Raw genomic sequence first — 25,067 nt, 5'->3', positions numbered from 1 at the left:
GCCCTGCATATCAGTTCATTCAAACACATTGGGCTCAGCCCTGCACACAAGCTCTATGGGAACAAGGGTTCTCTTACCTGAGTTCCGAGCTTTTTGAGCATTGATGCCCCGAGCACAGTCCTCCAACGTGAGCCTCGCCGAGACCCTAGTCACAACACATTAACAATGTCCATCCATCAAATTCTAATCCAACAAATAACTTAGAGCCATAACCCTAACCTTCGGGTCCTTGAATTCTATCAATTCTGGTGATATAATCCATCCCGAGCCTTAACCATCGAATTCCCAAGCCTAAAATACCCTTAAAACTCAAACTGGCACCAAGGGCCGCGACCCCACCCTCAAGAATCGCGGCTAGCCTCAAAACAGAGGCTAGCACCACACTGACCCCAACACGGGCTGCGGTGCGCCCACCAGGCGCCGCGGCGCGCATGAACCTTCTCAGCCTCCCATGGCCGCGCGCGCACATTGGCCGCGGCGCACCCCTCCTAGGGCTGCGGCGCTCCTCACCGAACCCAGAATTCTTCATCAATTTCCTACCTTTTCTTCAAGCCAACCCTTACCAAAACTCACCTATCTAACCCAGATATTAAACACTTATACTCCAACTCAATAATAACTTAGTAACAACATCAAAATCCATCAAAGTCTACTACAAAAATCCAACTAGAACCCCAAGAACAAGTTAAATTCTACCTACATGCAAAGCTTGAAAACACAGCTGAAACTTAAGCATAACTACCATGAAAAAGCTTACCTCTTGCTGAGTTAAACCCCTGAAGTTGAACCTTAATTCCCCCAAGATCCTAGCTTCCTAAAACCCAGCTGAACTCCTTAGACCTTCAAGTTGATTCCCATTGTTTTCCTTGTGTTTATCTTAGAGAGTGAATGAGAAGGGAGGAAATAAAGCTATCTTTGGCTGAGAAGAGAAGTATAAGTCGGTTCCTAGAGTTTCTAAATAATTCCTCTTTTTGTTTTATTTGACTTAAGTCTAAAGGGTTACCTCAAGGCTCGGGGTACCAAAACGTCCCCGAGGGCAAAATGGTAAAATTCCCCAATATTCCCGCCTAGACATTCTATCCTCAAATATATCTCCAAATATTTATTTTCATGCCCCGATAATCCCAAAACACCTAGTACCCAAATTACCCCTCGACTCGCCCCGAGTCGGAATCTCAACCCTGTTGTGACTCTCTGGCTAACCGCTCCCCAGGACTGTCTCAGATCATGCTGCACAGACATTTCACATATATATAACATATATCACATTCATGCCCCTAATATCCAGACGGGGCCCACATGCACATTTAACTCATTAAACATGCATCACTATCATATATCCACATTAATTCATCCATTAACACATCAAAGCATAATAAATTATTTATTGCCCTCCAGGCACACTAATCAAGGCCCTAAGCCCGATTAGAAAATTCGGGTCGTTACAGTGAATTATGGAGTTTTTGGTGTTTTAGTGCATTTTGTGGTATAATAATGTTGGTATTAGGTTGTTAGATTTGTATAGAGTGTTTTGGTGGTTATAAACTTGATGGAGAGTCTGTTTGGGGTTGATTTTCCAGGTTTGATATGCAAAGAATTTGTAAGTTTGAATTGGGGAAGAACTTCAAGTTTCTAGAATCGTTTTCGGGTTTCTGGTGATCTAGCGCGACCGCGCTAGGTTGGGGCGCGATCGTGCTTGTGTCTCAGGGAGTGGGGATTTGATTTTAATTTTGGGTTTTGGAGTTAGGGTGTGACCACACTGGGCTAGGGTGAGACTACGCTAGTACCACAGAAAGCCTAAACTTTCTGCTGGCGTGACCGCACCAGGGGTAGGCGCAACCACGCCAGGTGCCCTGAATTGTGGTTTTTCTGGTTTTAGGATTAGGGCTCGAGGAGTCTGGGAATCCATTTTGATGGCCCACTTGGGGGCTCGGGGAACATTTCTAACGTCCCAACACCTAAGAATAGTAATCCTAAGGATAGGGTTTAGAGTGAGGCTCAGAATTTGAAGTCAATCCCTAAAAAGAGTATGTTTATGTTGTGACTAGATTATCACAAGGCTCGGGATCAGGATCGTACTTGAGGCCGTCTCGTTTATCGCATGGAACTCGAGGTAAGAAAACTGCACCCTGGTTGTTAGCATTGGACCATGGGTAGAAACTAGAACGTTCGTGATGATATTGATGAGGATGAGTTTTTGCAAACGGAAGAAGAAGTTGCTTGAAGTGTTGGTATTAAATATGAAAATTAGAGTACGCAGCGGAATGCGATCTCTTAAAAATTTATTAATACAAGCTAAGATCATGCATATATAGATATATTAAATCACATACAAATAGATAAACGATTATCTCTTGAAGCCTATCAAGTGTCCTTGATTTTTTTTGTATAAATCATCAATCTTCCTATCCTTATTTTGAACGCTCACACCTTTGCCTTCCAAGCCAATCCTCAAACACACAAGGATGTGTGTGGGCACGTGGGATTCAAATGTTGATTTAGACTCTCTAGATGTACTCAACACATGAGATCTAGAGAGGATTGAGAAGAGACAGGTTATAGAAATTTCTAAAATTTCAGGTTTAGGAAGTTCTATAATTTCTTTCTTGAGAGAGTCTGATAATAAAAAACAACTTCTTCTAAAAGTATCGCTTCTTTGAGGTTTATAAATATAATTAACTAATTTAATTAATCTTTATTTTATTTAAAATAAAACTGATTAGTTAATTTTTTTTAATTATTTAATTTAAATCATATTTAAAAAAAATAATTAAATATAAATAAATAAATAAATAAATTTGAAATTCAAAATTCAAAATTCAAAATTCAAATCCTAGAGATATTTTCTATCCTTGGGTGACACTACACACACTCACTGGATAGTGAGTGTGTCGTGAACCACGTGTAGGAATTTATCTAATTTTCTCATTTGTTTATTTAATTAATATGTAGGATAATATATTTATCCAAAAATAAATATTAGTTAATTCAAAATTAACTTTGTCTTAAAATATAACTTGTAAATAAATAAACATCTTATAATAAGATAATTATTAATCTCTCTATATATTAATATTTATTTTAACATATAACTTTTCAAAATAAAAACTACATAGTTAAATAATTAATTAATTTCCCAAGATTATCACATTATGATTTTTTCCCCAGAAAATTAATTCCTTTGCAATTAAATCATTCTTTCTATAAATCTTCCTTATGACATCCTTACCCTTGACGGTATAGGATAGAGGTGGCCTGGGGACCATGAACCTATAATACGAAACTCCAATAATCCAGATTATTAATCAAATAATCTTATTTATTAATTCCATGATTACTCCACTATACATATGGAATTGTACTCTAAGTATTTATAGAATTATATTTACATAATTTTCTCTTGTAGTCCATTGATATAATCAATAAATGTAGTTATGTCCTCCATTTTTTGGTTCGTTAATTAGAACTGTTCAAGATTACTGTTTTACCCTTCTAATTATCTATTGATCCTTAAGTACCATTAATTCACTAGTGATTACTTAATCTATAAGAAAATTATAGATTTGATCTCAATAATTATTCAGTTCCAAAAATAACCCTTAAGGGAACCAATATTCGATCCATTAGGAAAGTGTGGATTCCATTATTATAAATCATGTTCACAGACATTCATGACATTGAATCTCCAAAACAAAATTCACTAGCCTCATTATATTAAGAAACCTTAATGAGTGAATCAAAAGATCCAATACACACAAACAACAGGATTTAGACTCATCAAGAAATGATCATCTATTCTGATAAGAATTAAATCTTTATAGCGAAGAGTAAGTTTATAAAGATAGTTAATTCATATCGGTCTAGTCATATATAATCTCTATTATATACAGTACCTTTACCAAGCTGTTTATCCACATTAGTAATTCGAATCTAGACTACTTGCATCATGTATGCTTAGTAAACTGTACTAGTAACCATTCATTAAAGATTCCTTACTTTAATATGTTACTGACTATTTTATTCATTGTATATGATCTTAATTCTCTCGTACTAATACAAGATCACATCCTCATAAATGAATATGGAATTTTGTTGATATTCATATAAATTATTCAAATAATAATTATAACATTTAAATATAATAAAATTGTACTTTTATTTAAATCAATAAAATGTCTTTACATGCTTTTAGGGCAGATATCCTAATATGAAGAATCCATCTTCAAGTCAAGTTATGATATTATGGGGTTCCATCTTTAACTCAAGTTATTATTATTAGATATCCTAGTTTTGTATTTTAAATGTGATAAGATTGAGCCAAACAAAACTAGATTATTCTACTACTACAAGCACACACTATTATGTTCATGTTATATCCAAGAAAGGGAAAGGCTAACTTACATCGAGTCCTTAGTTTCCAGCTGAATCCTTAATACCGCTAATTTTTTTCCCTGCGGATACTGTAATTAGTACAATGTACTCAGATTAAACTATGTCATATACTTATAACTAATATTCTATAATAGTTGCACTCAATAAATTCCCAGAGACTCTATACAGTAGTCTCTTACACACTTCATAATGCATAAGGTCGGATTTTTGCGTCGGTCTTTAAGTTATCGTAGGAAGATCGGTCTCACAGTAACGTGCTCTCCATACCACGTGTTTTAATATTTTTTCAAGAAGGAATGATCTTATTTGATCATTTGGTACTCTGGTTTTAGAAAAAGGAGTTAACACAATCACATATTTAGAAAAATACCATAATTTTTCATCCTTTTACGAAGTTCACCATTTCATTTCATAATACCAAAATACTCCTTTTAGACACCTTAATTATTATTATTTTTTAAAAGTCACCTTTATTTATAAAGAACCTTTTTAACCTAAATTTCTATTATCATCTAAAACCTCTTTTGTGGTATTTTTGAAAAGAAGGGAAATCGGACCCTTAATTTATAAAATGGTAAAAATTACACTTTAGTTAATTCAAGCTGATTTTGGACTGGTTAAACCTCCAAATCCTAAGTTACCTTTTTAAAAGAACCATTTTTTCCATTTCCAAAATTTTACTTTCACTATTTGATTTACAGTGATAAAGTCCCATTTTTAAACTTTTTCCATAAGTTGAGTTTTTGGCCAAAGCCCTTAAACTACCATTCATGTATTCTGTGTCATAAAGACGGGAACCAGGAAAAAATCTCGTGTCAAAACTCGGTTTAGGTTAGGAGATTTAACCTCCCAAAAATCAATTTTCGTTATGGTCCGACATTACTACTTTTCAGATTTTAGGGCAAACTTAGAAAATTTGTTTCTCTTAAACCGTGACATAGTTTTCTCTTATATTTACAGGGGTCCTAATTCATATCTTAACTAACCTCCTTCAAAATTTCATAATTTTGGGATAGTAAAACCCATTCAAATAATTAAAGCAATCTGGGCAGTGCTTGCTGCCCAGAAGTTTTTTTTTTCCTAGATTTTAGGGAAAACTTTGAAAAAAAATTTCTCTTAAACCATAACATATTTTCATCTAAAATTTTACAGGGACCCTTACACATATATCAACTAACATCATACCAAATTTCATACCTTTTAGATTAGTAAAACCCATTCAAAAGATAAAGAAATTTGGCAGTGCATTCTGCCTAGAATTTTTTTAGATTTGTATCACAACGCCAAAAAGTGCATAATTTGGGAATAAAAATATCTTTTTGTGATTTCCGAAATCCTAACATAAATTAATCACAAAGCACTACACAAACACACAAATTATTTTCACAAATAGTGGCAGTAAGGTGCGATTTGACCCATTGGAAGCCAGACCACGAATTTTGGCAGCATGCATTTTTTTTACTCACACTTAACCACAGCAAGCATTTCTAGCATAAACCCTAGCCACATGCATGCATGGAATTCATCATATCCCACAATCTCAACCTTAAGCATAAAGAGGCTCCAAAAACTATTGAAATACCCTATACAACCATATCTACAAAAATCATCACAAAACTCAAAGAAACAACCATAGATTTCTACCTTTTGAAGCCCTAACTTGGAGATGTATTGTAACGACCCAAAATCACTAATATGGCTTAAGGGTCTTGATTAGTGTGCCGGGAGGGCATAATTGGTTTATGTGTGGATTTATTGATTTAATGCATGATTACATGATAAGCATGCTTGTATGATTATATGACTATAAATGTGATTAAATGTTATACTTGTGAGAACCACATTATTATGTGGGTAAATCTGTAGAGCACGACTCAAGGTGATCCTAGAGCTAGAGAGCGGGAAAAGTCACATCGGGGCTTAATAGTTGACTCTGGATAAGTCAGGGGTATTTCAGGTATCAGGTAGTTATTTAGACTATCGGGTTGTGAAAATAAATATATGGAGATATATTTGAGGTTAGGAAGTCTAGGCGGGACTATTGGGGAAATTTACCATTTTGCCCTCGGGGACGTTTCCGGCACCCCGAGCCTTGGGATTGACTTAACTAATTAGTGATAGACTAAGTAAAATATAGAACTCGGTGGAAAAAAAAGTTAGAACCGACCTTCTTCCTTATCTCTCTCTTTCTCTCTCAAAGGAACCACAGGAGCAAGAGGAAATTGGCTGGGAAATTAAGAGAAATTGAGCTGAGGCTTTGGGAATTAGCTCAGGGTTAGCTAAAGGATCTAATCAAGAGTTAAGGTAAGTTTCGAGTTTCATTTTTGGTTGTTAAATTCTGTGTATATATCTGAGTTCTAAGTGTTTATGGGTTTTGGCATTAAAGGTTGAATTTGAGGCTGGAACCTTGGAAGTTAGGTCAGAGAACTCTTGGAGGATTGGTTCTTGAACTGAGGTAAGCTCTGATTTAAGGTTTAAAGGCTGAGTTATAGTATTTTGATGGATGGGTTTTGTGTTTTTAAGTTAGAAAGTTTCAGTAATTGAAATGGGTTTTTGATGGGTTTCTAGCCTAGGTTTCAGGTGGGTTATGTTGTTGGAATCTTGTGGGAAATTTTTAGATAATTGAGTTGTGGATTTGGGGTGGTTTTGAGTGAGTTTGCATGAGTTTTGAGAGCTAAAAATGGAGGTTTTTCTAGGTTCGAAGGGGTCGGGCCCCGGCATAGTTCTTGGTGAGTCGCGACCCTTCGAAGCTGATGGGTGCTGAGGAACGAGGGCGGGCTGGGGCATGGTCTAAGTAGGGCCGCGACCCTTACCTGTTTTTGTGCTTTGGGAGGCCTCTGGTTGGGTCCATGCCATGGCATGGATGGCTAATGCCATGGCCCTTAAGGGATTTTGGGATTTTGAGATTCTAGGCTTGGGAATTTAACCTAGGGTGCTCGGGATTGAATATTTTACCATGTTTGGTGAAGTTCAATGTTCCAGAGATTAGAACTTTGTCTAGAAGCTCATTTAAGTTTGTTAATGGTATCCTTCACCTTGGTTGTGGCTAGGTGATAAAAGCTAAGGCTCGGGAATGGATCGTGCTTGAGGAGCGTTGCTCATAATCAGTAACCGCAAAGATTAAAGGTAAGAAAACTGCCCCTGGTTGAATATCTATAATGGGACTAAGGGTTCCCTATTGTGTATGCTTGAAAGGATGGTATTAGGCCATGCAAGCTAATTAGTGAACCAACAGCCTAAGGGTTCCAAGGGTTACACTAGTGCACAGGGCGCGACTTGGCCACTGGTAGCCGAGGACAGCTTAATATGCACTGAGCTCAGTTTAAGCGGGCCGGAGTCAGTGGGATAAACAGAGGGTGCGGCCTAAGTTGTCGGCCCTGATTATTATGTGATATGAATGTTATAAGTGATTGATTGCATCCATGATTCTGAATATATGCTGAAAGATTAATGTGGATCATTTGGTGAAAGTTCATGCTTAATGAATTTACTATATGTTATTATTGTTTGTGTTGCATGTCATGTTTTCTTGCTGGGCCTTGGCTCACGGGTGCTACATGGTGCAGGTAAAGGCAAGGGCAAGCTTGATCAGCCTTGATTTGGAGAGCTCTGCGAGTGGAATGTACATGGCCAGCTGCTCAGCCGCCACGGTTGAGGTTTAGGCAAGGACGTGAGACCCAAAAATTGTCCATTTTGTCTTAGTATGGTTGAAAACTATTTGTATTATTTTGGGAGTCTGTAATCCAACTTTTAAACTCTGTTTCTTTTGGGATCCCATGTACATAACTGCTTAATTATATAAAATGAAACTTTTGAGACCAAAACCTTTTTAACCCTAGCTCGTACATGATTAGTGACATGTTTTTAAATTAATGACTTGATTAGCAAGTCTTGCACCTTTATAAGTACACAGTGTAGCGGTCTTGGCTATCCAGGGCGTTACATGTATTCCTTAGCTATTCAAAACATTTCCTTGGTGCTCTAAACTCTCAAAATTGAGCCCCAAGCCCCACATGCTGATTTTTAAGAAGAGTAGGGTAGGAAGAAAACTAGATGAGTGACAATGCAAGCTTACAAAACCTCTTACCTTACTTTGATCACAAATGGGGCTCAACTTTGAGATCCAACTTGTAAATGCTTCCCTTGAACCCTAGAACACAAGAACAAGGCCATGCATGGCTTTTAGATCCTATGCATGCACAAGGAACCCTAGGGTTTCAGGTTTGAAGGAGAAGAAAGGGAAAAATGTACAAAGGGAAACATTGCACTTACTTGAGACAATGAGATTTCTTCTAGAAGATTTTCTTCTCCAATGGAGAAGAGGAGTTCTAGATCTCTTAGGGTTTGATTCTGTGCAGCACGGGAGGAGAAAGAGAGGGAGAGTGTATCAATTTTGGGAGAGAGGGAGAGCTAGAGAGAGTGGTAGAAGAGAAAATGATTAAGCTTTAACTTGTGTAAAACAGTAAGAGACTTTTCCCATTCCTTAGATTTTTGGGTATGTAACCTAGCTTATTAGAGAGCCTTAGGACCTACCCCTAGACCATGCCGCCCACCTCTCTCTCTCTTCCCTTGTGAAATTACCTTTATGCCATTGCTTAAGTGTAAAATGCCCTTAAACTAATACTTTGTAAAACATTTACATGCTCATAAACTTAAAGAAGAAAACCACTTATTATATGAAAATCCCAGTGGGGCCTTGCTAAAACATACAACTTGGGCCCAATAGTTTTAAAACAAAATAAAAGTTCTGATGCAACATTAAAAAAATATAGTTCAAGTCCCACTGATAAGTTCTGAAACATTTAAAATAAGGCGTAACATCGTTCTATAGAAATTGGCGTTAAATTGATCGTTTGCTCACTCATAGGATACCCCCCACGCCATACACACCCTGGCGTCGGAACTTCCCACATCACCATGCGTGCCAAAGAGATACCCTATTTTCTACCTGGAAAGAAAAGTAAAGGGGTGAGCTAAAAGCCCAGTAAGGAAGTACAAATAACAGACAAAGAAAAACACAACAAAACATAATCTTATCGTAAGAGTCCTACAACGTCATATACATACATCGTCATACATTGCACTTAACATCATCATCATACATCGTTATCATGCATCATATATAAAAACATATTCAAACATCATCATCAAAAACATTATCATCATAAACATTACCATCATAAGCATCATCATCATATCATTGTGAACATGACCCCTTATCTTGTCCATGTCACATCTTAGAGACTCTGGTCCTTGAATAACCTCGACGCGTCCGCCATATGAGTTACGTCTTTATATCCTTAGTAACTCGGGTTTCGTCTTAGATCCTTAGTAACCCATTTGTTGTGTTGCGTTCAACACGCTAACAACCATTTACATATCAAACAACATACAAAAATACATGAAATCTAGTAGCATCAATACCAAAAGCATATACATGGTTCATAAAATTTCACCATATCAATTAACAACAACATTTCATTCTCCATATCACAAGATATATCATCATACATAACATTTATCTTCATACAAATCAATCTTACCATTCATAGCATAAATAAACAAAGTTTTATCCAACTTCCTTACCTTAGGTCCGAGCAAAGAAAAAATTGACAAACTTCACAACAAACTTATAACCATAATCAAATAGCATTCTTTAGCATAACATAAGATTTCTTGTGCCCAACTCACATATCCCATGTGTGCATGGGCCATGCACACATGGTACAATGACACATAATTTCAAAGCATGAAATTTTTTCACATAAAATCACAAAAGAATAATGCAACTTCTACCTATTATACATGCATGGTTTTCAAGTAAAAGTTATATGGTTGAATATTAGACATATTTTTGAACGTAAAAGTGCATTTGCATGCGACATGCATATGCGGGAACATTATTAAAAAGTGACGTTAAAAACGATAATTTCTACTCGCTTATTTCTATCATTTTCAAAATAAAGATTTATAAGTCATACTTTCTCACAATTATTTATTTCCTTTAAATCCCTAAGTTGATTAAACCTCTTAAGACATTATTTTTATTTCGTAAAAATAATTTATTTTTCCATTTTAAAAAATATAATAATTCCATTTCTTACTTTTAAATTTGTATAGAAAATAACCAAAAACTTGAAATGATCTAAAGTACTTATAAATATCTTGTTTCCCTGAGAAAATAACACTTTATTTAAATTAATAAAATTACGAGATTGATGTGAGAAAAATAAAAATTTTAGGTGTGAGAAAAATATATTTTGCTTGTATTATTTAAGACTTAATTTTATATAGTATAAATTCATATGTGATAATCAAATAATTAAATTTTTAATTAATTAAATTAAACTTTCAGCAACCATTTAATTTGTTTAAAAATCACAACTGAATTAAATCTCAACATTTTTCTTAATTAAAATAAAGAAAATCATAACTATTCAAATGTGAACATTCAACGTTACATTTTGAAGAGTCCCAGAACTTTACTTAACTAGTTAGATAGTAGTAATAACTAGTAGTAGTAATAGTATGTTTATTACTGTGGATTTGGTTTGAGCCGGGACTTAGTTGAACACTCGTAGCAACACTTATAGATTTTATAAGTTTAACCTATAGTTTAAGAATATTAATTATAACATAAGGTTTGATTAATATAGCTGATTATAAAGATGTCATTTATTATACTATAAGGTTTAGATAGAACTAATAAGATCATGACACTTGTCGTGTGCATGTTTATTGAGAAATTAAGTATTTTTGATGAATAGTTTTATAAAAGAAATATTTAAAAACTCCAGGACCTGCCAGCATCTTTAAAATCGTATTATGACTCAGTCAAAACTATTTACCCAATTAAAATTAAGCTGAAAAAGTGCAATTACGTGTATAATATTTCAACGTATGCAGATATATCGCCACACGGGGAATACGAAAAACACGTGAACTTCACACAAACGAATTGACGAACACTCGGGACATAAGCCCAGGCGATATATTGCCTATGATGGGCGATATATTGGCTCTAGTGTTGTATTTTCAAATGTTTTTGAAACTGAGCTCAATTCATTCCTTAACCTCTTGACAAGCCTCTGAACGTTTTGACCGAGTCTTAAGCCTCTGTTGAATGAATATTCAAATATTTTTTCAATCGATACTCATTATTTTTTTTATTCAAGCTAAAAGGAGGTAGTTCACTCCTTGAACTCTATAAATAGGACTTAGTACCCAGCCATTTCTCTCATTCTTCAAGCTGTGTTCAGAGCCTTCAAGCTGCTAGGTTTACTATAGAGTGATAAACACTTGGGTTGGGTTATAAGCTTTATCATTTTAAGCTTTATAAACACTTGGGAAGTAAGAAAAATAGTGTGTTTTTCTATATCGAGGTGTAGTTCGGTTCTAGTATATTCAAAGGTATTCCTAATCTTAAGTTCATTTTAGTTTAATTCTTTAGTTTTCATTAAGATCCTAACTCATTGTTTTAAATTCTTGGTTAGTTATTTAAGATCTTTGAACTTAAGGTTTCTTTTCGGTAAGTTTCATCTTGGTGGTTTAGTTCATTTCTTTCTCATCTCTTTCTTTAGAAATACTCACATTTTTATTGTTGGTTTTAGGAGTGTTCCAAACCCCGTCCTTGTTCTCATATCCCGGTTTTGGTAAGGAAAATAGGATAGAATTTTATATGTTTATATGTTACGCTATCTTATGTTATGGTATGTAATGTTATGTTAGGTTTACATTATTATGTATAGTATGTTTATAGCCCTTGGGTTTATGACTTGTCTAGCTAGCAAGCCCTAATGATTTATGGGCATATGACTTGCCTAGCTAGCAAGCCCCACAAATCTATTGGGCATATGACTTGCTTAGTTAACAAGCCCCAAGAGGTATGATGGCCATTGTAGTATATGACATATGTTTATGATATAGTTTATGTGTGTGATTTATGTTATTAGTAGTTTTTCCTTGCTGGGCATTAGGCTTATTCCTTTATTTTTTTGTATGCAGGAAAATAGATTTGGCGGTGGAAGGATTTGTGGAAGCTTGACCTGTGTATTGGAGAAGAATGGATTTGATGGACTGCGTGAACGATTCGAGGACGATGTTATTTTCAGTCTTTTTAATTATGTTTCTATGTATTTTTCGCACTTAGTTTTGTAACAAATTCATTTAAGTTTAAAGTTATGTTTTATTTTCAAACAATGGGATCCCATACCCTAAATTCATGTATTTCAACATTTACTTAGTGTTTTTAATAAATTTTGTGAGTGTTTCTTATGTATGTTTTCTCGAAAATAGTGTCTATGTATAAGTAGTTTTAATGGTTCAAAGTCTTAGTATTAGTTAGGTCATTACAGTTGGTATCAGAGCAACAGTTCATTCGCATGAAGTTCTCCTTGATACACATGCTCAAGCTCCGAATCTAACCGCCAAGTAAGTGTTTATATTATAGTGTTTATATGTATAGCTAACGTTTTAGCCTTTATGTTTTCAGTTAAGAATGAATGGAGCATTAACTTATGAGGATATTCGAGCCATTAAGGCCTTGAAAAGAATTAGAGAACCAAGAAACACCGTAGGAGTGCTAGAAAGAATCACTCGAAGACTACTCTTATTCCACAGGGTGATAGGTCACCTCCAAGAAACAAAGCAAATCATGATGAGAGCAACAGAGCAATATGTTTTAGTGATTAGACTTTTTAGAGATTATCCTACTGTAATTGCAGCCTTAGAAGATATATGGGAGATGATAGATGATGAAGATGAATTACCGGCAACTATGAGATATTATTTTCTCATACTTAGGTTCACTTCTAAGATGGAATTCCAATTAACCAATGAGCAAAAACATAGAATTTTTACGAATCTTCCTCGAGGGCATTTTGAGGCTCAAGATAATGATGACTATGAAGAGATAGATGATGATATGTTAGAAGAAGGATCAGATGTAGAAGATCCCGATTTTTAGAAATAGATTAGTTTCCTTGTTTATTTTTTTATTTGCATTTGTGATTGTAAATAGTGAAAACCTTTTTCCAAATTAATATCATTGTTATTTTGATGACATGCATGCGTTTGATTTTTTTTGCAATCATAATAAATAATGACTAAGTTCAGTGAGGGTGGATACAAATCAATGAACCGGGTTCCATATTGAGAGTTAGTGGGCCATAGTAGTGGGAACGATTTTACTGATCCTAGCTCTCCCTCAATATTGTTAAATTTGGAACAACGATGAGTTTCGAGCCTGAGAATTAAGTCATATAGGATGATTAGAAACATACTTAGAAAATAATAAAGATGGCTTATTTTTCAAAGTATAGAAACCCACTGTGACAGTCAGATTCCCGTGATCCGTAAGGGGAAAGACCGGGTAAGCTGTGCAATCCCACACCGCCTGGGGAAGGTCATGTGTGATGATTCTAAGACTGTAGGTATGGGACTACACAGTTGAAGAGGGCTTAAATAGATTGATGGGTACTACCTACATCAACAAGATGCATCTTCTTTTCGGTAGCCCATCACTTGAGAACTCCAAAGTTAAGCGTGCTTGACCTGGGGTAATCTAGGGATGGGTGACCTCCTGGAAAGTTTTCCTAGGAAGCATGTGAGTGAGGACAAAGCATGCTGAAAAGACTCGTGTTGGTTTATAGGGCCAGTCGTCATTCCACAAAGCAGCCATAGTGACGTGGGGCGTCACAAATGGTATCAGAGCCTTGACCCAGCCGGAAGTGTGGCTGACGGGGACGTCGGGCCCGTAAGGGGGGGTGATTGTGATAGTCAGATTCCCGTGATCCGTAAGGGGAAAGACCGGGTAAGCTATCAATCCCACACCGCTTGGGGAAGGTCAAGTGTGATGATTCTAAGACTGTGTAGGTATGGGACTACACAGTTGAAGAAGGCTTAAATGGATTGATGGGTACTACCTATATCAACAAGATGCATCTTCTTTTCGGGAGCCCATCACTTGAGAATTCCAAAGTTAAGCGTGCTTGACCTGGGGTAATCTAGGGATGGGTGACCTCCTGGGAAGTTTTCCTAGGAAGCATGTGAGTGAGGACAAAGCATGCTGAAAAGACTCGTGTTGGTTTGAAGGGCCAGTCGTCATTCCAGAAAGATTTAATAGGTTCGAGTTATGTTTGCTTAGATTAAGTTTTTTCCTTAGAGCCTATTAGGGTAAAGTTCTAACATGTTTTCTCAACTGTTAGAACTCTGCTGAAGATGTCGCTCTGAAGGTTTGCTCGCAACAATGCTAATGCCTCCAATGCTGCTCCTGAGAGCAATGAAGCCCCTCCAGTTCGCAAAAGGGGAGTGCGTGCTACTACCAACCAAAATGCACCGCCGCCAGTTGACAACACTGCAGAAATTGCCAGACTGCGACAACAAGTTGAGGAATTACTGTAGCAACAACGACAATAGCCTCAGCCTCTGCCTCCATCACAGCCTCAACAAATGGCCCCAGCACCCCAAGAAGTTGGTCCTTATGGGGGATGGCCAATGGCGAACTATTCGCCATACCCAGCTCAGCACATGGAGCCAGTTTATGAGCAGTTTCGTAAGCAACATGCTTCAATCTTTGAAGGGACAACAGACCCCTTTGAGGCAGAAGAATGGCTCAGAAATGTGGAGTCAATCCAAACACACATGAATCTCGGCAATGCAGACCGCATATCCTTTGTTTCATCTCTGCTCAAGAAAGATGCCAGAATATGGTGGGACTTAGTTCAGCAGACTCACAATGTCGCCACAATGACTTGGACCAGATTTGTGGAGCTGTTCCACAAAAAGTACTATAATTCGGTAGTCATCGCTTCAAGAGTCGAGGAGTTCGCTGGTCTGAAGCAAGGGAGTTTATCAGTGGCAGAATATGCTCGACAGTTCGACCAATTAGCCAAGTTTGCACCAAAAATGGTTCCAACTGACTTTCTTAGGGTGACCAAGTTCGTTAGAGGACTTCGACTGAAGATTGAGCAAGGGGTTAAGCTAGCAAACCCGGGAAATACTACCTATGCCAATGTTCTAGAAACGGCAGTAGAAGTAGAACGGCTTCAGGCGAATGTTAGTAAAGAGGAGGCCAGTAAGCCTGAGTCTAAACAGCCAAGTCAACCTCAGAATGGTTGGAACAACCACAACAACAACAACAATCAGTCCAGCAACAACAATGGTCGGAAAAGAAAGCATCTTGACAACAAGCAGTCCGACAACGATAAAAGGGCACGAACAAACAATGAGAGTAATAGGCCGGGTTATGTGTAATACCCGCAATGTGATAAGTGCCAAAAGAAACATCCTGGTGAATGCTGGGCAAACACCAAGGGATGCTAAAACTATGGTCAGGAAGGACACCAGAAAAGAGACTGTCCACAGCTCAAGCCAGAGGGGAAAAAGGAAGACAAGATGATTCCTGCCAGGGTATTTGCCTTAACCCAAGGAGAAGCTGATGCTAGCAATAAAATGGTCATAGGTTAGGTTTCTATCCTCAATAATGTATGTTCTGTATTATTTGATTCGGGAGCCACTCATTCGTATATCTCATTAGGAATGATAGAAAAACTAGACAAACCTTGTGAAAGATTTAGAACTAGGTTTGTAACAGAGTTGCCTTCAGGAAAAGTAGTTCTATCATCATGGATAGTACGAGGCGTACCGATCAAGATTGAGGACGTAGACTTAGAAGGAGACCTGATAGAACTGGAGATCAAAGACTTCGACGTGATACTAGGAATGGACTGGCTAGCAAGGCATGGTGCAACCATCGACTGCAAACACAAGAAAGTGACGTTCGAGACTCCTGACGGCTAGAGACTGTGTTTCATGGGACAAGTTTCAGGACTACGCACACTGCTAATATTACCTCTGAAAGCTCAAAAGATGATAGAAAAAGGATGTCAATCATTCTTAGCCAGCATCACAGATGTGGTAAAGGAAACACCACTAAAGGTTGGAGACGTCCGCATTGTAAAAGAATTCCCAGAAGTATTTCCTGACGACTTACCAGGATTGCCGCCAACTTGGGAAATTGACTTCACAATCGAATTAGTACCGGGCACCGAGCCTATCTCTAAGGCACCATACCGGATGACACCTACCGAAATCAAGGAGTTAGAGATGCTGCTACAAGGACTCCTAGACTTGGGTTTCATTAGACCGAGCCATTCTCCATGGGGAGCACCGGTTCTATTTGTGAAGAAAAAGGACGGAAGCATGTGGATGTGCATAGATTTATACAGACCACAAAAGCTTAATGTACTTTTTCACTCAGAAGGAGCTCAACATGAGGCAGCGCAGGTGGTTAGAACTAGTGAAGGATTATGACTACGAAATCCTATATCACCCAGGAAAGGCAAATGTAGTTGCTGATGTGCTAAGTACGAAGAGTTATGGAAGTCTAGAAGCTCTAGACAGAATAGAAAAGCCGCTACAACAAGAGCTGATCAGTGCCATAATAGAAGTAGTTATCGGTAAGCTGACTAATTTTTCTATCCAGTCAAATTTGTTAGAAGATATACGGATTGGGCAAAGGCATGATGACACATTACTGGCACATATGGATGCAGTTAGAGAAGGCAAGGCCACAGATTTCTCAATATCTGGTCAAGGGTTATTGAGATATAAGGATCGAGTATGCGTGCCGAATAATCAAGGGATTAAGATGAAGATCTTAGAAGAAGCGCACAATAACCCATACTTGGTTCACCCAGGGTCTACTAAGATGACCCATGACATTAAGGCAATATATTGGTGGCCAGGAATGAAGAAGGATATAGCAGAATTTGTGTCTAAATGTTTAGTATGCCAGCAAGTGAAAGCAGAACATCAGCGGCCTGCAGGCTTATTGCAACCACTTAGCATACCAGAATGGAAATGGGACGATATAGCCATGGATTTCGTGACAGGTTCGCCACGAAGAAGTAAGCAGTATGATTCGGCTTGGGTAGTAATGATAGACTAACCAAGTCAGCTCATTTCCTGCCTGTTAAGACTTCACACACAGCGAATCAATACACAGACATTTATGTCCAAGAGATAGTACAGTTGCATGGAATCCCTAAGACAATAATATCTGATAAAGGATCGGTGTTTACATTGAGATTTTGGGGAAGCTTACAGCAAGCCATGGGTACTAAGTTAAGTCTTAGTACAACATTTCATCCTCAGACAGACGGTCAGTCCGAGTGTACCATACAAATTTTAGAAGATATGTTGTGCACTTGTGTACTTGATTTCAGAGAATCATGGAATAAGTATTTACCACTGATATAATTCTCCTACAACAATAGCTACCAGTCAACGATTGGGATGGAACCTTATGAGTTACTTTATGGAAGAAGATGCCGATCGCCGTTACATTGGGATGAGGTAGGAGAAAGGCAGCTTCTTGGTCCCAAAGCTGTTAGAAAAGCTTAAGAAGTAGTAGCGCTGATTAGAAAGCGTATGCTCGCTGCTCAAAGCTATAAGAAAAGCTATGCGGATGCCAAGCGGCGTGATGTGGAATTCAAAGTCGGAGATCAAGTCTTCCTAAAGATATCTCCTATGAAAGGTGTGAAGCAGTTTGGGAAGAAAGGCAAGCTTAGTCCCCAGTTTATAGGTCCTTTTGAGATATTGGACAAAGTGGGAACAATTGCATATAATTTAGCCCTACCACCAGCTTTAGCAGAAAGTCACAATGTGTTCCACATCTCGATGCTGCGTAAGTATGTGTCAGACCCATCTCACGTCCTCAAGTACGATACGATAGCACTCCAAAAAGACTTGAGTTATGAGGAACAACTGGTTAGAATCCTAGATAAAGGGGTGAAGCAGTTACGGTCCAAGAGTATTCCGATAGTCAAAGTCCTATGGAGTAATAGTTCTGAACGGGAGGCAACGTCGGAGTTGGAGGAGGACATGTTAGCATGGTATCCAGAATTGTTTGGTAAGTAAATTTCGAGGAAAAAATTCTTTTAGTAGGGGAGACTTGTAGAGTCCTAGAACTTTACTTAACTAGTTAGATAGTAGTAATAGCTAGTAGTAGTTATAGTATGTTTATCACTGTGGATTTTGGTTCAAGCCGGGACTTAGTTGAACACTCGTAGTAACACTTATAGATTTGATAAGTTTAACCTATAGTTTAAGAATATTAATTATAACATAAGGGTTGATTAAGATAGCTAATTATAAAGATGTCATTTATTATACTATAAGGTTTAGATAGAACTAATAAGATCATGACACTTGCCGTATGCATGTTTATTGAGAAATTACGTATTTTTGTTGAATAGTTTTATAAAAGAAATATTTAAAATCTCCAGGACCTGCCAGTAGCTTTAAAATCGTATTATGACTCAGTCAAAACTGTTTACCCAATTCAAATTAAGCTGAAAAAGTGCAATTACGTGTATAATATTTCAGCGTATGCCGATATATCGCAGCTATAATGGGGATATATCACCACACGGGGTGTACGAAAAAAATGTGAACTTCGCACAAACGAATTGACGAACACTCGGAACATAAGCCCAGGCGATATATTGCCTATGATGGGCGATATATCGACTCTAGGTTTGTATTTTCAAATGATTTTGAAACCGAGCTCAATTCATTCCTTAACCTCTTGACAAGCCTCTAAACGTTTTGACCGAGTCTTTAGCCTCTGTTGAATGAATATTCAAATATTTTTTCAATTAATACTCATTATTTTTTTATTCAAGCTAAAAGGAGGCAGTTCATTCCTTGAACTCTATAAATAGGACCTAGTACCCAGCCATTTCTCTCATTCTTCAAGCTGTGTTCAGAGCCTTCAAGCTGCTAGGTTTACTATAGAGTGATAAACACTTGGGTTGGGTTATAAGCTTTATCGTTTAAGCTTTATAAATACTTGGGAAGTAAGATAATTAGTGTGTTTTTCTATATCGAGGTGTAGTTCGGTTCTAGTATATTCAAAGATATTCCTAATCTTAAGTTCATTTTAGTTTAATTCTTTAGTTTTCTTTAGTTTTCATTCAAATCCTGACTCATTGTTTTAAATTCTTGGTTAGGTATTTAAGTTCTTTGAACTTAAGGTTTTTCGGTAAGTTTCATCTTGGTGGTGTAGTTCATTTCTTTATCATCTCTTTCTTTAGAAATACTCACATTTTTATTGTTGGTTTTAGGAGTGTTCCAAACCCCGTCCTTGTTCTCATATCTCGATTTTGGTAAGGAAAATAGGATAGAATTTTATATGTTTATATGTTATGCTATCTTATGTTATGGTATGTAATGTTATCTTAGGTTTACATTATTATGTATAGCATGTTTATAGCCCTTGGGCATATGACTTGTCTAGCTAGCAAGCCCCAATGATTTATGGGCATATGACATGCTTAGTTAACAAGCCTCAAGAGGTATGATGGCCATTGTTGTATATGACATATGTTTATAGTATATGTTTATGTGTATGATTTATGTTATTAGTAGTTTTTCCTTGCTGGGCATTAGGCTCAATCCTTTATTTTTATGTATGCAGGAAAATAGATTTGGCGGCAGAAGGATTCATGGAAGCTTGGCCTGTGTATTGAGGAAGAATGGATTCGATGGACTGCGTGAACGATTCGAGGACGTTTCAGTCTTTTTAATTATGTTTCTATGTATTTTCTGTAATGCCCCAAATTTCCTAATGAGGTTTAAGACCTTGATTAGGAGGCCGGGAGGGCCATAATTGATTTATTATAGTATTTAATGATTATATGCATGTTTACGTGAATTATATTATTATATGATGGTGAATGCATGCATAGGGGCTCATATGTTAATTATGGGGGTAATTTGGTAATTTGTCCACTGTGGGCGTAATTGTACGTTTTGGGTGCATGAATGTGATTAATTATCATAGCCACATTATAAGGTGGATTGGTTCGAGCTTGTCGACATGAGACGATCATGAGATGTAAGTGTTCGGTCTAGTCATAACGGGTTTAAGTTCGGGGCTCGGGGTGAGTCTCGGGGTGAATTTGATGATTAGAGCATTACCGGGAATTAAAGGGTAATGGGATATGATTTATTGGTATTTGGGAATATTGAGGATAGCGGGAAGTGGAGAGCGGTAATTATAATTAACGAGATAGGCGGGAAAGGACGGTTTTACCCTTGGAAGCCTTTAAAGGGATTTATTTGGCTTAGGGGCATTATGGTCTTTTGACCCTAAGGATTTATATCAGCTTTTAAGTGTTGGAAGGATGTGGAAATACAGGGGAAAAACAGAGCTTATCTTCCTTCTCTCCCGATAGATTTTCTTCCTCTTTTCTCTTTGGATTTTTGAGCTCAGTTTGAGGAATCGAGCCAAGGAACCAAGCTTATCCAAGCTAGGGTTATGCTCCACCATCGAAGAGGGTGTGTTGCCAAGATTAAGGTGAGTTTCTAGCCACTAGAACTCTTGGTTTTACTCTGTTTTATAAGTTAAGTTTCAGCTGGTTTTTGGGTTGGAAACTTGGGAATTGGTTGGAGTTTTGGCTAGGATTCTTGGGGTTGTGGTCCTTAGGACATGTGGAGATGGTATTTGGGTTCATTTGGGAGTTAATTTGACGTTTGGAAGCTTTTGGTTTGGATTAGAAATGGTAAAATCGAAGGAAGGAAAAACTGGGGATTGGCTGGTTGAAGGTAGCGCTACAGCGCCCAGTGTAGGGCGCTATAGCACTACCTGCAGAAAGGTTGGGCGGTTTGTGTTTCTGCCTTGAGCGCTGGGGCGCTAGAAGGGCAGAGCTGTAGCGCTCCCCTGTTTCCTCTTAACCCTGTTTTGGGTGTTTTTAAGGGTTTTTGGCTTGGGGTTTCAATCCTTAAGGCCCGGGATCGATTCTACTCACCGTGTGGGCATGTTTCGAGGTCCCGAGGATGGTGCTTAGGTTAAGACCCTATTATTGTGGATTCTCATTAATGGAGGTTATAATTGGTTATGACTAGGTGACCGCTAAAGGACTAAAACTTGATCGTTCTCAAGGGTCGTTCTTTTAATCGTTCTAGCTCGGCTTTGAGGTAAGAAAATTGCACCCTGTGTATATGAGACATACATGGTTATTATTGATGCATGTCGATTGATTATTATGTATGACATGCATGGCTATACTTGATGCATGTTGGTTGACTATGAAACGTGACGTGCATGGCTGTTATTGGTGCATGTTGAGTTGCTGGATATACTGCATATGATGCATGAGAAACATATGATTGGGACATGTTTTATATACTGAGTATGATTATGTCCAGAGCTTGAGCCTCTGTGTTTATGCATGGCCCTAATAGCACTAATACCTGTTTAGTAAGCATGCTAAATGCCTCGTTTATGGATATGGAACATGAAATATGTGATTGGTGGCATGTCTTACTTGTGATTGACACTGACTAGTCAGGGACCGACTCTAAAGTCGAGAATTTCGCATTGAATGGCTCTATGGCATTAATGCTAGACCGACCCTAAGGTCGATGATCATGCATTGAATGGCTCTATGGCATAAATGCCAGACCCACCCTAAGGTCGAAGAACTTATAAGTGCTTGCCTGGTCTACGACCAGATGACTATAGCCAAGGTATATGACCCCGGTGACCGTTTGTCACATGGCTAAGGGATGTTGTCCATAGTTTCGACTCTAGAGTCGTGAGGAAGGTTATGTTGGTGACTAATCACCTTGCACCTGTCCTAATCCAGCTTAAGTCGAGAATCATGCATTGAATGGCTCTATGGCATTAATGCCAGACCGACCCTAAGGTCGAAGAACTATTAAGCGCTTGCCTGGTCTACGACCAGATGTTTATGGCCAAGGTATATGACCCCGGTGACTGTTTGTCACACGGCCAAGGGACGTTGTCCATGGCACGACTCTAGGGTCGGGAGGAAGGTTATGTTGGTGACCATTCACCATGCACCTGTCCTAATCAAAGTTACGAAAGGATCACTTATCAGTTGAGCCCTGGTGACTCTATCGTCACATGGCTAGAAAGAGCGATGCTCGTTATTGTGACTTTCAGCTATTGTCGCCTATTTGCTTGGACTGATAGTCCTGAATGGTTATTATGATCATTGTTGATATTATATCATGCTTTATTGTGTTTTCTTGCTGGGCTTCGGCTCACGGGTGCTACGTGGTGCAGGTAAAGGCAAGAGGAAGCTGGACCATCCTTGAGTTGGAGAGCTTAGGTGATGACGTGTACATATGCAGCTGCTCGTCCGCCACGGCCGAGGTTTAAAGTGGAACTAGGGTTGAACCCTGTTTTGCCGCTTAGTACGGCCTGTTGTAAATATTTTCTGTAATAAACTCTGAAACTTTATTTTCGGGATCCCAATGTATATATATTAAACGTTCTAGTGAAACGTTACACCTTAACCAAAATGTTTAAATCCTAAACCGCTAATCATACTTAGTTACACGTTTTGGCCAAATGACTCGATTAGCGAGTTTAGCACTGTTTACAAGGCACATCGTAACGGTCCCTGGAGTTTGGGGCGTTACATTTTCCGCACTTAGTTTTGTAACAAATTCATTTAAGTTTAAAGTTATGTTTTATTTTCAAACAATGAGATCTCATATCCTGAATTCATGTAATTCAACATTTACTTAGAGTTTTTAATAAAGTTTGTGAATGTTTCTTATGTATGTTTTCTAAAAAATAGTGTCTATGTATAAGTAGTTTTAATGGTCCAAAGTCTTAGAATTAGTTGGGTCATTACACATTTAAAATACCATTTTTAATATATATATATATATAATTTAGTGTATTATATTATTTCAACAAACAACAATTTCCTTTCATTTAAAAGACATTTTCTAATTTTTACCAAAACTTCCAGCAACCATTAAAACCCTAAAAAATAACCATCTTGGTATTAAAACTCTTTTTTTTTCATACAATATATATAAAAAAAAAACTATAGGTATGTATTTGAGTAAAATATCATTTTAATGTAAATTAAAATACCCTTTTAATTTCATAAAATCATCATAGCACTTGCAAAAACATTTATGCATACAAATCATTATTTTCATCACATTTCATACCATTTATACAATAAAATCAGCAAGCATATAATGTCATGAAATTCATCATTTTCATCATACTTTACAAAACTCATACACAAAAAATTTTAAACACAAACCCTAGCATGCACCTATTATCATATTATAAATATAAGAAGAATACCTAACACCACATATACATTCAAATCATAGACATATTTCAAGATCAATCATACATATACATGGCACAAGATGTAGAGTCTTTCGTTTCAGGTACCTTGAAACAACTCCGGTCGGGATAGTTTTCCCCGAGTTAAGAATACTATTTTAAATAAAATTATATTTGTTTAGAATTTATTTCCACGAGTTATTGCTAGCCAAATTATGAATTTTGTGTTTAAAAGTCAAGATAAGACTTTCGGTCTTAGATCGATACAAAAACCCTAATCGGTTAAAAATCTCAGAAAATAAAATGAAAAACTATGGACAATGTATTTTTGGCATAAAATACATTCATAAAAATTGAAGTTTGGTCAAAAAATAATAACCTAAGAGAAAATGGAAATTTTAGGGCATTTTGGTGTTCATGCTTAATTTTACCGAATTGGGGAATTTAATTCCATGAATGGACCATAGGTTAAATTTTATTTTGTGATTAATTAAATTAAATGTGAGAGACATTTAACTTAATTATTATGTGTTAAGTTTTGTTTTTAAAACTTAATAAGAGTGAAAAAGGTTATAGAAAGTGAATTTGGATTTTTCTTCTTAAGAAATAATTATTAACCATTTAAAAAAAATATGACATAAATAGAATAAAGGGTGGCCGGCCATGTGGGAAATTTATTTGGGTAGACCAAATTATTTAAGTTTAATCCCCAGTTAAAATATTAGGGTTAAAGGCAAGTGAATAGTAAGAAAAATACTCAAGTGTTTTAAGATATTTAAGAGTTGTTTAAACTCTTCTAACCCTCCCCAAAACCGACCCCCTCTCTCTCACAATCACTCTCATCTTTTTTTTTTTGTTTTGAAAACTCTCTCAAGTTTTCTCTCCATTTTCAACCTCAAGAACACTAAGAAGGCTTGGAAGCTTAAGCTTTTCCCTAAGGTAAAGTTTCAAGAAACTAGACTTTTGTAAAGTTTTAACCATAGATTTTTCAATAGCTAATTATATATGTTGTTGGGGGAGTTGGTTAAGGTTTTGAAAGGGTTTTGAAGGATCCAAAGCTAGTAGAAAGATCTAAACCTTAAGCAAGAACAACAAGAGGTAAAAAATTTACTTCTGATGGTTGTTATTGTATGGTTTTAATTTTTTAAGCATTATTTTGTATATTTAATGCTTAAAGTTTCTTATTGGTGATGTAATAAGGCTATGGTAGTTGCTTTATAATTTTTATGATGCTTGTGTGTTGATTTTTGAATATAGGAACCAAAATCCCCAAGGGTTTTGTTGAAAACCCTAAAACAAAAATACAAGTTTTGAGCCGTGACTTCCAATGGGTCAAGCATCCACTGTATATTAATTTTGTAAAATTTAATTGTACTATGATGTTATTGAGATGGAGTACATAAAATTTAGCTTTTGAAACACTAAATTTTTTTTAGATGAGTGAGTTATGCTATTTCAAAGTTTAGGTAAAAAACTATTTTTTCGTATTCTTAATTTCGGGACCAAGTTTGGACAGCCACTGTATAGGTCAAATGAACCCAATTTT

This window comes from Humulus lupulus, chromosome 5 (genome assembly GCF_963169125.1).
Source record: "Humulus lupulus chromosome 5, drHumLupu1.1, whole genome shotgun sequence".
Lineage (NCBI taxonomy): Eukaryota > Viridiplantae > Streptophyta > Magnoliopsida > Rosales > Cannabaceae > Humulus > Humulus lupulus.
The sequence above is the reverse complement of the archived record's forward strand: the minus strand, read 5'-3'. Positions refer to the sequence as shown.